The 15,450-nt window shown below is 55.9% G+C and overlaps 1 protein-coding gene across 1 annotated transcript in view; it reads left to right on the top strand.

Annotated features, from left to right (window-relative positions):
* The first annotated feature begins 280 nt into the window (after nucleotides 1-280).
* The window catches only part of LOC119443067 (aquaporin-11-like), a 35,977-nt gene continuing 20,807 nt past the window's right edge, over nucleotides 281-15,450 (top strand). Inside the window, exon 1 of the mRNA XM_037708209.2 lies at nucleotides 281-717. The gene's annotated coding sequence lies outside the window, so the exon portion shown is untranslated. The remainder of the gene's footprint in view (nucleotides 718-15,450) is intronic.

Genomic DNA, 15,450 nt, shown 5'->3' with positions numbered 1-15,450 from the left:
AATTACACACATAAACACTCAAAGTACGCAAAAGATGCGCGCTTCAGCTGAGACAGGCTCGTTCTCTCTGTTGGCAAGGAACTCGCTTGCACGTTCCTTAAACCTGGGGCTGTGTCCCAAGAAACTTGACTCGTAATAACGAGTTAGCAGGGAACAGAGAATCGTCCTCGAACGTGAAATGTAGCGCTGCCTTAAACTCGTACGCCTACACCACGCAGTCGGTTGCTTTCGCACTCGACTGCTTCTCGCAGCGGCCGTGAAACGCGCGCGGCTACACGCGGGCGCACACAAACGGTAGCAGCAGGAGATGAGTGCAAGCGAGCCCGACAACACGAACGCAGGCAGAGGCAAATGACGCACAGGCACACACGTACGCGGACGAAGGATCGGGCGTTCATAATCGAGCGTGGACACCTCCGTGTCCAACTTGACGCTTGCATAATGAGTGGGGAGTCGATGCATGAAGAGCAGAGGAAGTGGAGACCCAGGGCCCAGGTCCGCAGCCTCGGCCCCCGAGCAGTGCCAGCGCGCGAGTGCGTGTGTGTGCGCCGGCGTCCCCGCACCCTTGGACACCTGACAAGCAGGGATGCCGAGAATAGCGTCACCGTCGGTGGCAGCCTTGGTCGGCGCTCGTCCCGGTGATGCCGGCCCGGCATCACCTCCCGCCCACCTTCCACTCCTGGCTCCGGGTCGACGTTGAGGGCCTCCAGCTAAGAGGTGAGTGTGTGCGTGTTCTCCTCTTTGCCTTAACATTTTTGTGTTTGTTTATTTCCTTTCGTGCCCTTCTTGGTTCTCGGTACAAGCAATTGGTTGCAGCGTTGAGATAGTTTTGGGCCATTACGGCGGGTTACGATGGTGGGCCAATTAAGCTTGTATATCTCTGCACAGTTGATGTTTCACAGCACGACTTGTGTCTTTATCACCTCCTGCATTTGAAATCATAGTAAGATCAAGCGACAGAGAGAAATTTGGCCTCAAAGTCATTGCAACCTGTAATAGCGCTAATAATGGCCCCACGCGCTCGATTAGAGGAACAAAACGATGGATGAACAGCAACACACGTGCAGACGTTTCCCACCCAGAGTGTCTCGAGTATAGAGCGAACCATTCCCGTGCCCTCGTTCGATCACTTTCGAGGATACACGTACCTTCACTTTTGCGGGACGTAGAGAACATGCAATAAAGCAACGGGTATCCTGTCCGCGTGGTTTATCCAACGAATGCGCACTAAAGATGATATCCCCGAAAGTGATCGTCCCTGCATAATGCCACCGTTTAGGGGGCACATGTTTTTACTTTTAATTTTTTCTGCCGCGTATAGGTGATGTCTTCGACATCATGATAGAATGTTCGCCAAATGGCTTCTATCAATTGGCATGATACTGTAGCAATAACATTTACCGAACTTGACTATACTTTTCTGTCAAATTTATTTTCAACTATTCTCGTTGTCCGTAAGGACATCCACATGTAGAGAAGCTCTACCGTCTCTGGCTTTTCTTTTCTTTTTTTTTTTTTTCAATGTTCCAGACATCCAGAAGAGTGACCATTGAATACGGTAGAAATTTAGAAACAGAGCTGCGCGAAGTAAGGTACTTGCTAAAAATTCAATCAGTGAACAACTCCTCAGCGTTTCACTCAGGATTGCTGGGTTGAAAGACAGTCAGCCAACTTTTTCTCAACAAGACCAATTCTGGAAGAAGTCAAAATTGCGAGTATAGTATGACAACTGCACGCATAATCAATCCGCGAAACGCATTTCACATTCACCGCGCCAACCGCACGACGTTGCAAATTTAAGCGTCATATGCTAATCCTACTAAAATGTATGGAGCAAAAAAAAAAAAGCATTGTTATGAAACCTTGATGCCGCGAAATATGCACACAGCAAAGTGAGAGAGATAAATGAGATGCGAAAGGCAGGGAGGTTAACCGTAAGATAGATATCCAGTTCGCTACCCTGCGCTGGGGAAGGGGAGACAGAAAGTTAAAGAAGAAAAGCACACACAACAACGAATGTGGGAAGGTATACCTTGCTGCATCGTTGAGGAAGAGTTTACTGTGCCGCGATGTATAATTATGCACGGTATAGCGAGACATAATTCGTACGCTGCTGTAATACTGACCTGATGAATGTTCTTGGAAGCGGCCCGCTGATAACTTCTAATGCAGAAAAGACGCAAAAGGCATCAATCGCTCTAGCTGTGCTATACACAGAGGATGAGCAAAGCAAACAGTGGCATCTTGTGGGAATATAAAGCACAGGTTCCTGCAGGTGACCTTTTGACACTATAGTAACGGCTTCTCTGCCCAACATTCTAGTTTAAAATGAGAGAGTGCGTGTTAATGAAAGCTGAAGATGTTAGCCCTGCTACATGCAACGTTCACTACTTGAGATGGCGCTGGTGGAGATCAATTATGAAGAGAACACAAACTAAATATTCAATAAAACAGAAACAAATAAAGTGATGTACGAAAGTCAAGCAGTGTCGATAAATCCCGAGTGTCCTAAGTAGAGCAGCCGGACTTTCGTGACTCTGATTGCGCTCAAAATTTTGTTCGAAACTTATTGCAGATAATCTGCGTCAATCCGTTCACGGGTATATCAAGTACAACATATGCAGCTAATCACCCGGCGGTAAGGCGCCGGCAATGACAGAGCACGTCTCTAACGCTCTCAGGGAAGCTTACGCTTAAGACATAATGGTGAACTCAGTTGAACTTTTTTAACTGGCCAGCTACTTAACTCAGCTGGAAAGCAGATAGTGATAATACCTAATAGTGTTATTTTTTAAGCAATAGTGACACGGTGCGCCTTTTTTTTTTTTCTTTTTAAAGCAGTAATAGAAATGTACAAGTGCAAGCCGCTTGCAATACCTGGGTTGGTATTGCACCTGGTTTGAGTACTCCATAAGTTACAGCACACATTACACGCTTTTCACGGAGTGCAAGATACTGTGTTTGTTATGAAAAACAAGAAAAAATCACGTTAGAACTATCTTAAGACACAATAACTTCATAGTTTACTTCGTGTTTCTCGAGTTAGCAAGGCAGGAATTCTTTAAAAAGAGGTGAGCCTGTTTACCTCTTAAATGGAAAAGGGGAAAAAAAATGAGGTTCCTGTTCACCCCATGGTAATAGAACAACGAACTACGTTCGAAGTTCGTTCTTTCTTGCGTGTTTCGCGCAGCAAACTAGAGCAGCCGCGGCATTTTCCACGTCGACATGCTTTCGCGGCAGGAAACGCGTTCATTCTCATCAATAAGGGACACCTGCCAACAAACGCGGTAGTTTCTCTTCGACATAAGGTGGAATCCAAGCACCTTCATGCATCAGAGTTGATAAAGACGTGAACACGATAGTCTACTTTGACAGCAATCGATTACTTGCCGGCTGTGGTGCGATTAAGTCACGTTCTGCTGACGTGCTTGCTTTTATAGTGTTTACGTGTCTTGAATTGACGCACGCCTCACGCCATGCTAAAGGCGCAACAGATGTGCCTGTAGTCTAATGGAAGCAAAGAGAACTGAACACGTGGCTAAACATAGCACGGCGAACAAGACGATTACGTAAGTATCGCCGTTCCTAGAACGAATTGGCAAGCGTGTACCAGCTGTCACCTCGGCATCCATCAACCCCGCCGTTCTTGTGGCTTTTTTGGGGTCTCGCAACTCGCGCGGACAGAAGCTGCACACTTTATAACAGCGTTAAGAAGAAATTAGCAGCCCGTTTACATAACTCAAGGATGGTGTGGCTACCGGTGCGTTCTTGCTGGTAATATTTGCCGGCAATTGTTCCGTCTGAGCGTCTCTTTCCGCGTCATGAGAATGTGTCACAGCGAGCCCATCAGTTCAGTGTCTCGCAGAAAGGTCACGCGTCCTCCACATAAAGCATTCGTGTGCCTCTCGCAAAGAGGTATGGTGCGGGCTCTTTTTGCATCGATGAACAAAAAAAAAAAAAACATTTTCTATAGCGAGAAAACCGCGAAATTGTGAAGGCAGTGTGGCGACGTCACAGGTATCGCTTTCCTTTCATGCTTCTGGTCCCTTCCTCAGCATACAGAAGCTGGAAGCTGCCAGATAAATTTTTATTTCGCCTTAGATGAGAAAGTTATTATTTATTATAATTGCGTTATGTTATGGGGTTTAGCGTACAGAAGTGGCATAGTGGGCTATGAAGGACAACGCAATGAGGAGCTTATTCAGACTAATTTTGACCACCTGAGGTTATTTAACGGTGCATCCAAAGCACGGTACATAGTTATTCATTTTCTATAAGAAACAGTTTGCTAGCTAAGTTCCATAATTGCCAGCATCACACCCCTTATGTCGTAGGGCCGCAGTTGCAGGAATTTCAAATTAGCACTCCTTCCTTTTTGCGTTGTTCTTCGTCGTAATCTATAGTCAAACCTTTGATCTATAGTGGAAACTTCCGATCTGGTTAAAAACGACCTATGAACTTTCTGAGGAGCGCAATATGCGAATCTGGTTTCATTCATCGTGTATACATTTACTTGTCTACACACGTAAACGACAAATTTCATCAATGAGGTGACTGCCAGAAAGTCCACAGTTAACAGCCCGCTGAGCGGCGGCTGTGCTGGGGTCGCCACTCGAGCCTATTTATTCCACGGCTAGCAGCAGAATGCGGTAAACGTCTGCGCCCGGGCCAGCTGAATGGGCCGATGAAGTGAATGGGCTGAAGCAGAGAAGCGCCGACGGAACAGCGCGTTTTCAGGCACTTGTATACGCGTCGCAAGACGTAATTACGCCAGCAGCGTCCTGTATCACAAGGGACCCGCACGCGTGGCTTAAGAGTTGCTGATCTTTATATGTGATCGTTTTAACAAAACTTCGCTGGGCAGCTTATGATAAGCAATAGGATTGGGGGGAACAGAGATTACAAATCCAACGCTAGCTCGTCTCCCACTTCCGTAAAAAAGCGAGGTTGAGCGTCTCTTTCTAATTGCTGACTGTGTCGCTAAATATTGCACACATGCTCAACGCTGTGCTTCCGTGTGCAGAGATGGCTTGAAGGCCAGAAAGCTCGAAGGTTGTGTTCGTTACTAAATCTCAAGGAAATCGGCTACTCCATTCACAAAGGTATGAATGGCGCGCCATTTAATGAATGCTATAGATTGTATAACGAAAGATGTTCAACATATTTGGCTACGCCTGCGTGATCGACGACTGAATATAATTTATCAGTTGTTTCACACAATAAGCGCAATAAGTACTGGAATGGGATAGGCCATTGAAGCACGGGCTCCCAATCATTTCACTCCTACCGAAATACGAAGCAAGGTGTTCCTGCAGCAGTGCTAATCAGTACTGCATTCAATATGCCTGAAACTGTAGCAAACGCTAAATTCAGCAATAAATTCGCAATGGGAACAGCAAATTTAATTGTTTGTAGTGCATAAACGATAAAACTACCCGAAAGTGCAGCGCCGAAGAAAGGCAGAAACATGACTCTGTTTTCTCCCTCATTGTCCTCCTTTGCATTTGAGAGAGAAAATCGAATTGTAGTGACTGTTGTAAGTGAAATTTTAATTTAGGGCCCGGCATTTTTAAAGAAAAATTCGCGGCCATCGGTAAGCTTACAAAACTAGAAGCGCGAAGTTTACAAATCCGTTACTCTGCACCAAAAACAGATATGGCAGTTCTGTAAATTGTATCAGTTCGAACGTCTAAAGTGGGCAATTTTGATATATCAATTGATATTTTACGCGAATTTGTTATGTTTACGAGAGTTTTGCAAAACTCCTACTCCCATTTTAGCGGTGTATTTGAGAGCCAAGTATATTACATTACTTTTGTCCTCGCCTCAACAGCAGGAACAGTTATCACGGCTCAAGACCATCCGATCACGACTTACATGACCATCGACACGCTTAGGGCCCATATTCGCCACGTTTCACGGATGCAATCAAGCTCTCTTGCCTCCCTGCCAGAACGACGACCACAGGCGTCATTCTCCAACATGGTCAGCATTCATCGTTTCTCCCTACCATCGGGGTTCACACCCTCGACACGCTCACCATCAGCGTTGTGGTGTTTACAGGAATAAGAAAAAAGACGGACCTGCCTACCTTTGCGTTGAAGCAAGCAGCTCTCGATTGCTTGCACACTTTCTACTCTGACCAAATCCACATATATACGGATGGCTCTTCCACTCAGACCACCTCCACCGGCGCAGTGGTTATACCATCACGATCAATGAGCATCACATACAAGACTTCTCAAGTGACATCATCGACCGCTTCGGAGCTTGTTGCCCTCCGAGGTTCCATTGATTATATTAGCAACCAACCGGCTAATCGGTGGACAATATTATGTGATTCAAAGGAGGCCCTACAATGTCTTTTGTCAGCTCTTCGTCGCGGGTCCTGCGAACAACTCGTCTCGGAGATACGAGAAATGCACCACCATACGATCGCAAAAGGACACGACGTCGTGTTTCAGTGGCTGCCGGGGCATTGCGGTATCTCCGGCAACGACATCACCGACGAAGCTGCTAGGAAAGCACACGAAGGAGCAAATCTTGTTTCTGTGCCTTTGTCGAGGACTGACGCAGCCCAACACCTAAGCAAGCTAGCGCACAGTATGACATTGGAGAAGTGGCATACAACTGAATTCACATAGCATAGGTTGCATTCTGTCGACCCATCTATGCAGCTGCGGCTGTTGCCTGGTTTTCCGCGAATTTAGGAAACAATGCTGTGCCGCTTACGCTTGGGTGTTGCATTCACCAATGCTTACAAGCGCTTGATTGGAATAGCTGATAGCGCCGAGTGTAATGCCTGCGGTGTCGATGAGACTATAGAGCATCTACTATGCTACTGCCCATCTTTTCAAAACGAAAGACATGACCTCTGCAACGTTCTCAATAGGCTAGATAGAAGACCGTTAACCTTGAGCAAGGCCTTGGGACCATGGCCTCGAATATCACAGCTGCAAAAGGCCACAAAAGCGCTGCTGCAATTTTTGAAAACTACAGGACTGAGTGACCGTCCATGATCCGGACTGATTGATCATCAGTGATAGAACAGAGATCTGTTGCTACGTCGGCGATATCAACAGCGGACTTTCTATTCTTCTCTTAATCTCTCTCTCCCCTTTTCCTCCCGCCCATTCTAGGGTAGCCAACCGGGCTCAGTCCTGGTGGTAAGTGGTTCTTGAGGGAAAGGGAAAGGTTGGCGCTATCTTCTGCAGCCCTTGAGGGAGCACGGCTCAGCGCCAACGGGGAGGGGTAAGTGGGAGCGAAAGAAGGGATAGAGTGGAGACGCCATGGCTGGGCGAAGCAAAACCGGCAGGCATAGGCGGCACGTATCAGGCCGAGATGGAAGGCCTTGGTGTGCTGCAGAGTCTGCAGGGGTGTTGTGCCAGGCCGGTCAGGCCCGGGGTGGAGTGGGAGGCCGTGAGGCCTTCCCGCTTGTAGAAATGTCCTTAGAGGCGTGCGGAGAGCCCTGACGAGTCAAGGAACTCCACGACGCCTCGAAGTGCAGAAAGGTGGTGTCGGCCGGGGAAGAGGAGATCTTCCTCCTTGCCACAGGGGAGGCCCAGGCGGCGGAACTCCTGCAGGAGTGGGCCCCGCTGCTGGAGGTACGCCGGGCAGGCCAGCAGGAGATGTTCGATCGTCTCCGGCTCCCGCAGGAGCTGCAGGCCGGGGACGTCGCTCGTCCCAGTCGGTAGCTGCGTGCTGCCGTCCAGCTGCAGCCGATGCGGAGCCGGAGAAGGAGCGAGGTCTCCCTGCGAGCCAGGCCTCGCTGGGGGAGTGGTCGTGGGGGGCATCCCAGTGCCACCCGTTTGTCTGGGTGGTGGGTCGCCAGGTGTCGCCGCAGCCTCAGTCCTGTGAAGTCGCCCTCCGTCACGGCCCGACTGAGGGGCACAGTGGAGTGGTGGGCGTCCTTCGCCAGGGTGTCGGCTGCCTCGTTGCCCGGGATCCCTACGTGGGCGGGGATCCAGTGCAGGGACACCGGGTGGCCTGCGTCCTGCAGCGCTGTCAGCCGGGTAGACAGCAGTGCGACTCCAAGGCTGGCGCTTTCTGGCCTCTGCAGGCCGAGGAGGGCTGCCCTGGAGTCGCAGAGGATGGCCGCTGGTACCCCAGGAAGCTCCTCAGAGAGTAGGTCGACGGCCAGGTGGAGGCCTGCCACCTCCGCTGCAGTCGAGCTGGCGTGTCTGGGCAGTCGACACTGCCTGCTCTTCTGCAGGGCTGGTGCCGTGCAGGCCGCCGTGGCAGAGCCGGTGTCCGGTACCACCGAACCGTCGACGTACACCAGGAGGTGGTCTCCGAGGGTCTCGTCCAGGAGGCAGGCGGCCGTCTGCTGCAGGGCGCAAGCGGGTGAGCGCCTCTTCGAAATCCCGGGCAGCTCCGTGGCGATGGGGACAGGAGGCCTCTGCGGTGGGGGCAGCTGTACCGCATTCGGCGGTGGGTTGCCAACCACCTCCTCGTAGAGGCGGCACAGCTGACCCATCCTTGAGGAAGGCCGGGACTGGAGGCGACGCAGCAGGCCTCTGCCATCAGGAGCATGGTGGAGGCGGTCGACGTGCCTCAGCCCCTGCTGCAGGAAGAGGAGCGACAGGGGCCATGCTCCAGCCTCCGCAAGGGTAGCGGCAATCTGGGAGCTCCGGGGGACGCCCAGGCAGAGTCGGATGGCCGCCCGGTGCTGCAGCTCCAACTTTTCGAGGCGGCGTGGCGGCAGCGCCACCAGCGGGAGGGCGTACCGCAGGCGTGATGTGGCCGCCGCCTCGTAGAGCCGCAGGGCCCACTTCACCGAGCAGCCCTCTCCATGAGCAAGGAGCTGCGATACGGCCTTGCGGACCCTGATGGTCTGGGTCTGCATGGCCCCGACTGCCGGTCGCCAGGTTAGCCGGTGGTCGATGCGCAGCCCAAGGTACGACACAGTCGTACTCCATGGGATGCGCACGCCTTCCAGCTGCAGCCGGGGAGCTGAGCGCCGTGCCGCTGCTCTCGGGTGGACGAGGAGGGCCACCGTCTTCCCCGTCGAAACCGAGAGTCCGATGCTTCCCAGGTAGGCGGCCGTGGTGTCCAGGGCTCTCTGGAGGGCCAGGCACACGTGGCGGCTTGACTGTGGCGGGCCCCGCACCCACAGGGCGATGTCATCCGCGTAGATGGAGCACTCCACCTTGTAGTGAGGGTCGGTCGGCAGTGCAGCAGGCAACCGGGCCAGGGCGAGGTTGAAGAGAAACGGGCTCACCACTGACCCTTGTGGTACGCCTGCTGCGACCGGACGGGGAGTGCTCCTTGCATGGCCCACGCGGACCCTGAGGGTGCGGTCGTTCAGGAACGATGACAGGAACCGCCGCAGGTTGCCGCCAATGCCCAGGAGGTCCAGAGCCTGCTGGACGACCGCATGTGGGAGGCCATCGAACGCCCCCTTGACGTCGATGAGGAGGAGCATGGCGAGGTCTCCGCTGGCCCTGGCGTCCTCCAGGGTGGAGACGACGTCTGCGATGGAGTCCGCAGTGCACCTTCAGCGCCGGAAGCCTGTCTGCTGGTCCGCGAGGAACCCGCAGGCGCGGGCCACCCATTCGAGCCGTGCCAGAGCAATGGCCTCCATCACCTTGCAGGCAGCGGAGGTGAGAGAGACCGGTCGGTATGAGGACAGCTCGTTAGCCGGCTTATTGCTCTTCAGAATGGGGGCCACGATGGCTGTGCGCCAGGCCTCCGGCACCTGTCCTGACCACCAGATGTTGTTGTAGCAGTCGAGCAGGCGTCGTTGCTCACTGGTGGCCAGGTTGCGGAGCATCTGGAGTGTCACTCCGTCTGCTCCCGGTGCACTGCGACGCTTGCCCCTCCTCAGGGCCATCTGCAGCTCGTGGAGAGTCAGTGGGTCCTGGCAGATGGCCGCGATCTGGCTGGTCGCCCACTCCGGATGCAGCTCCAGCAGGCAGGTAGGCGGGTTGGCAGGGGGAAGTCCGACCGGCAGGATGGCCGCAGCGAGGGCAGCCGGGGGGGCGAAGTGGTCCGCTAGCAACTCCGCCAGGGCCGCCTCGCTGATGCCCAGCGAGATAGCCACCGCGAGGACGGGGTGGCGGTTGACCTTCCTGCCGGTTAGGGACTTTAGGAGGCGCCAGGCCAGGGGGCCCTTGGAGCGGTTCTCGATGGTGGCGCAGAGGCTCCCCCAGCTCTGGCTCCTTCTGCGCCTGGCCTGTCGTCTGCAGCGGGCATCCGCTCTCCTGTATTCGGTCCAGTGCTCTGCATTGCCCGTCCGGATTGCTCGGCGCTCCACGCGTCGCCTGGACGCACGGAGGTTGAGCAGGAGCAGATCCGGGGCAGGAGTATCGGGCAGAGCAGAGCACTGGACTGTGGCTGCCTGGGCGCACTCCATGATGGCACTCAGGAGGTCACAGCCATCTTCCAACTCACTGCAGCGCTTCCTGAACAGGGACCAGTCTGTGACGTGGTATGTTCGTGACCTCGGCCTTCTCCCACACCCGGGGGTGATCAAGATGGGGAAGTGATCAGATCCCCAAGTGTCGGGAGTTGTAGCCCAGTCATAGGAGCGCTGCTCGGTGGTGAGAGAGAGGTCGATGGCTGTGCTCACCCCACGGCGGACGTACGTGGGTCCTCCTTTGTTGAGTACCACCAGGCCTGCTCGGCTGATGGCGTTGCAGAGGTCCCTGCCTCGGCGGGTGCACCTGCGGCTGCCCCAGTCGGTGTGGTGGGCGTTGAAGTCACCGCACAGGACTGCATGTCCGCCGAGGCGTGTTGCAAGCCGCACCAGGCTGGAGGGGTCCCACTGTTGTCCAGGACGAACGTAGACGCTCGCCACAGTCGTGTCCTGTCTGTCAAGGCGTACCGTGACAGCACAGCACTCCATGGCGCCGCCTACGACGTCCGAGACTGGGGTCACCGAGTGGGCCAGGCTGCTGCGGACGTAGATGGCAGTCCTCGGCTTCCCCTTCTTGTGGGCACCCTGCAGGCAGGGAGCGTCCGTGCAGCTCTGCGTCGAGCAGGTGGTGGCGCCAGAGTAGCCCGTGTATCCCGGCAGCCGCAGGTCCTCGGCCACAGTGTACACCTCCTGCAGTGCGAGGACGTCGAAATCGCACCGCAGGAGGTGCGCGCACAGCTCTGCATGCCGCCGCCGCAGTGAGTTGGTGTTCCATTGGAGAACACTCGGGTGGCGACGGCATTTCCCAGCTGTGGCTGGTGAGGGATCAGCCATGCTGGTTGACTGTGGTCGGGACTGCCACTGCCTGCAGGCAGATGGCTCGGAGGGGGCTCTCGGCAGGCAGCATCTCCCCGATGGCCTTCAGGGCGAGCTGCAGGCTGGCAATGATCTGGTCCCGAGGGTCCGGGCCAGGCATTGCCAGTGATGCTGGGGCTGTGGTGGGCTCGCTCCCAGGGGTGGCTGGCGGCTGGCGTCGCTGCTTCCGTGGGGCCGGTGTGGGTGGCCGTCCGGGGGGGGGCTGCCTTCTGCTGGGGCGCCTGTGGGAGGCCGGCCAGTGCCTGTGCATAAGACAGGCCCTGCACAGGCGTTGAGGTGGCCTTGGCCTGCAGGTTCTCCTCCCGGACACCAGCGCGGACTGCCCGGCGGGAGAGGGGAGCAGGCGCTGTCGCCAAGATGGTGGCCACCCTGCGTTCCTCCTGCCACCTGGGGCAGGCAGGAGTATTTGCGGGGTGGTGGCCACCGCAGTTGCGGCAGTGGGCCGCGTTGGGGCAGCTGTCACCCTGCTCGTGAGACCTCCCACAATGACGGCAGCTGGATGGCGAGTCGCAGGAGGCAGCCACGTGCCCAAAGCGGCCACACTGCTGGCACTGCAAAGGACGCGGTCTGGACGGTCGCACCCTGAACCGGAGCTTGTAGAGGCTCACATGCTCAGGGGGGACCGGCCCCGCGAACCGGATGGTGATGGTGTTGGCCTCCCTGGTAGCAGCCAGCACTGGGACTCCCGACTCGATGGCCCCCAGCAGGTCCGCGTCTGCGGGGATGCCGTCGGCGCCGTGGACAAAACCAGTGCTCCTGCCTCGCTCGGCAGGCTGCCGGGCAGTCACCGGTATTCCCCGGAGCTCCGTGGTGGCCAGCAGCTCCTCCAAGCACCTCTGGGTGGTGGCGTCGGCGGCCACGATGTTGCGCCTGTGATTGACTCTCACAGCGGCAACACCTGGCCGCGCTGAGAGCACCGCCGCAAGAGAGAGGCGTGGTGCTCCTCTGAAAGTGCCACCCACCACAGATGGGCGGAAGAGGGCCGTGCCAATGACCGCGGGGTTCACCGGGATGGCAGCACTCACTGGTGCCCTTGTGCGGCGGCGATCGGCCTTGGACAGCACCAGCTGGAAGCCCTCAGCTGGTGGTGCATGGGTGGTTGGGGCCTCCTGTGCAGCAGCCTTTGCTGTGGGTGTGCCGGAGCCCGCCAGAGTGGGCCTCGGGGCCGGAGGGGCAGCAGGGGGGGAAGCCTGTTTGGGTGCAGAGCTTTTCCCCGCCTTCTTCTGCTTCTTGTTTTTCCCCTCCTGCCTCGGTAGAGTGTGGTGGGGGGGATCCTTCAGGAACCTCGCCGCTGGGTGGGCGAGGCCGTGCTGCGTCGGACCGGCTGGGGCTCTGTCTGCTCGGGGATCGTGCGCGAGCCCCAACGGCACAGACTCGGGCGCGTCACGAGCATCCGCCGTAGCAGACGACGCAGGAGAGCTCGCGCCAGCCTCACCGGCAGCCGGAGGAGCGACCGTGTTGATGCGCGCGCCCTCCCTCGGGGAGAGCGCGAAGGAGGCAGCGGACGACTCGCCGGGCGTCCGAGGGGCGGCGCTGGTGGTCGAGAGGAGCAGGAGAGCCGGCGCAGCCGGCGGATCGGCGGGGGCGCCATCTCGTGCCGCGGGCGATGACGAGGAGGCGGCTAAGTCCCCCGGGCGCCGGGAGATGGCGTCGCCGTCGTCCCTGCTCTCCGGGCAAGGTGGGGCGGTCGGCGGCGGCAGCCTGCGGCGACCGGTTTGCTCCTCCTCCTCGCTCTCTGCTTCGCGCATGCGTTTGCGCGAGGAGGAGGAGTCCATGGCCTCATCGTCGTCGGATGGGGGCAGCGGGGTGCTCGCCATGGCAGCAATGGCGGCGTCCTGCTCCGAGGGGGGAAGGCTCGCTTGCGGGGAAGGTATAGCCGGCGCCACGTGTGTCTCGGTGACGGCGGGCGCGGCCGCGGCGGCAGCTGCTTGGGTGGTGGTGGCCTGTTTCTTTATCCACGCGTCCACGATCTCGGCGGCGCGCACCTCTAGTTCGCCTCGCTCACGCGACGCTTGTAGCGTCACGGGCACAAAGGTCGCGAGAGACGCGCTCGCACTTCGACGATGGCCCGCGCGCGGCGGGCGCTCTCCTGGCCTGCGGAAGCCCTCCATGCCGTTCGGCTCCGCAGCCAACACGCGAACCGCGCGTCACAGGGGGGCAAACACACTACACGCACGTCGCGCGCACAGCACCGACCACGCGATGCGCGCACGAGGCGGCACAGCCGGGGACGCGGCACAGATGTCGGGTTGGGAACGCCACTCGCGGAGCACAACACTGAAGCAAATCCACTCGTCGCACGATGCAAGCCCGCAGGGAACACACAGGGTTGCGCGTTGGGACGCGCAAATCGTGCGCGGCTGCAGGTGACGTCGCCGACGATGGTGAGCCGCGCGGCTCGTGCAGCACACGCCGGGGCGATGTGCAGGCACGACCGCACGGGAGAAGAGCTAGGCGCGACTGGCGAGGCGAGGTCGTCGGAGCGAGACGCAACACAACCTCTCTCTTCGACAGTCAGGGCGAACTCCTCAGTCCTGGTTAACCTCCCTGCCTTTCATTAAATCATTTTCTCTCTCTCTCTCTTATTTCCCTGATCATTTATGAAAATTGTTTCCGGTTATAAGAGTAATTATACGTATTTTGGTTCTATAAGCATTGTTTGTATCGTGCAGGGCATTGTTTACTTTGCCATTTTAATGTATCATATCTTAGCTGCTAAGAGAGAGAGAGAGAATAAACTTTAATAAAAAGAGCACGCGAGCGTAGGTAGCTCCCCCGCTCTGCAGTGGGTGGTCCCCTCAGTCCAGGAGTCCAGCGGCCTTAGCTGCCCTTCTCGCTCGGTTGACCAGGTTGAGCTGGTCCGTCGAGTCGGAGCTGGACAGCGCTGCCTCCCATTGCCGTGTGGTGGGGTGTGTTATGGGTGTTAGCTGTGGTGTGTTTGCGCAAGCCCATACCATGTGGTAAAGTGTTGCACGTTGATCACAGTGTGGACATTTATAGGAATACAGCGCAGGGTGTATGGCGTGGTAAAGACTCAAATGTGGATATGTGTTTGTTTGGAGTTTTCGCCATATTACGGCCTCCTCTCACGTCAGAGAATTATGAGGTGAGGGTAATGTTCTTCGTGAAAGGCGATAGTGTTGTAGGATGTGAGTGTAGGTTAATGGTATGGGCTCTGGTTGGAACTGCTCGGCGCGGTCATCTCGCGGCTCCCGGTGTGCATGCGCTCGGCCGTAGGCGTGTGCCTGCTGATTGCCGCGTAAGGACTCATGCCCCGGAGTCCACACGATTTGTATGTATGGTGGCAGCTGGTGCGCTCCGTTCAGAATGCGATGTGCAGCCCTGGAAATTTTGGCCCTGGAGTAATTTCTGCATGCCGTCTGAGAGTCCGTCAGAACTATGACGCAATCCCACTGCGGTCTCGTCGTGATGGCTAACGCTATCGCTAGTTCCTCTGCCTCCGCAGCGCTCACTCTGGAAACCGACGATGCATTTATTTCTGTCCCGTGATTGTCGACTACGCTGGTGACGAATGCGGTGCTTCTTGCGGTGCTGGCTGCGCCTGCGTCTACGTACAAGACATTGGGGTGGTTTCCATACTTTCTCGCGAGCGCCTGCGCTCGGGCTTGTCTCCGTCCGATGTGGAAGTTTGGGTGCATGTTCCTGGGAATCGGTGAGACATACATAGTTTCTTGTATTCGTGTTGGGATTTTGGTCAGTGCGCTGGTCTTCCATACGGAATATCCAAGACGTTAAAAGACGCAGCGTCCCGCTATTGTGCGTAGTAGTCTTTCCTTCTGGCTTACCAGGTGGGCCTCTGTGATTTCCCGTGCGTTGTTGTACACCCCTGACTGTGCGCTCAGAGTTTGCAGTGTCTAGCGCCGGCAGAATTTCTAGAACGCTTACAAAATGTGACGTGCCAAACTGCCACGATATTGTTTCTTCTTGGTATTTTTTAGAGAAATAAATGAAGAATTACAGGCGAAAATAGGAGCAGCGCCCTTTAAAATTACTTCACATTCGCTATACAAGAGGATAGCAGAAGACTTTAATGGCGAGAAAGGAGGAGAGGTGTGCCTGGAGAGCCTGTCTCTAGCGTTAAGAAATAGGAGGGAATGGAAAGATAAAGGGGGGTGCCAACACACCGGAGAGACGCACCGGGTGCAGGCCGAGTGGCAATGCAGTCTAAGGATACCATGTCGCCATGCTTTTCTGGA

Source organism: Dermacentor silvarum, chromosome 2 (genome assembly GCF_013339745.2).
Source record: "Dermacentor silvarum isolate Dsil-2018 chromosome 2, BIME_Dsil_1.4, whole genome shotgun sequence".
Taxonomy (NCBI): domain Eukaryota; kingdom Metazoa; phylum Arthropoda; class Arachnida; order Ixodida; family Ixodidae; genus Dermacentor; species Dermacentor silvarum.
Note: the sequence above shows the minus strand (reverse complement) of the source record. Positions and strands in the feature narration are given on the sequence as shown.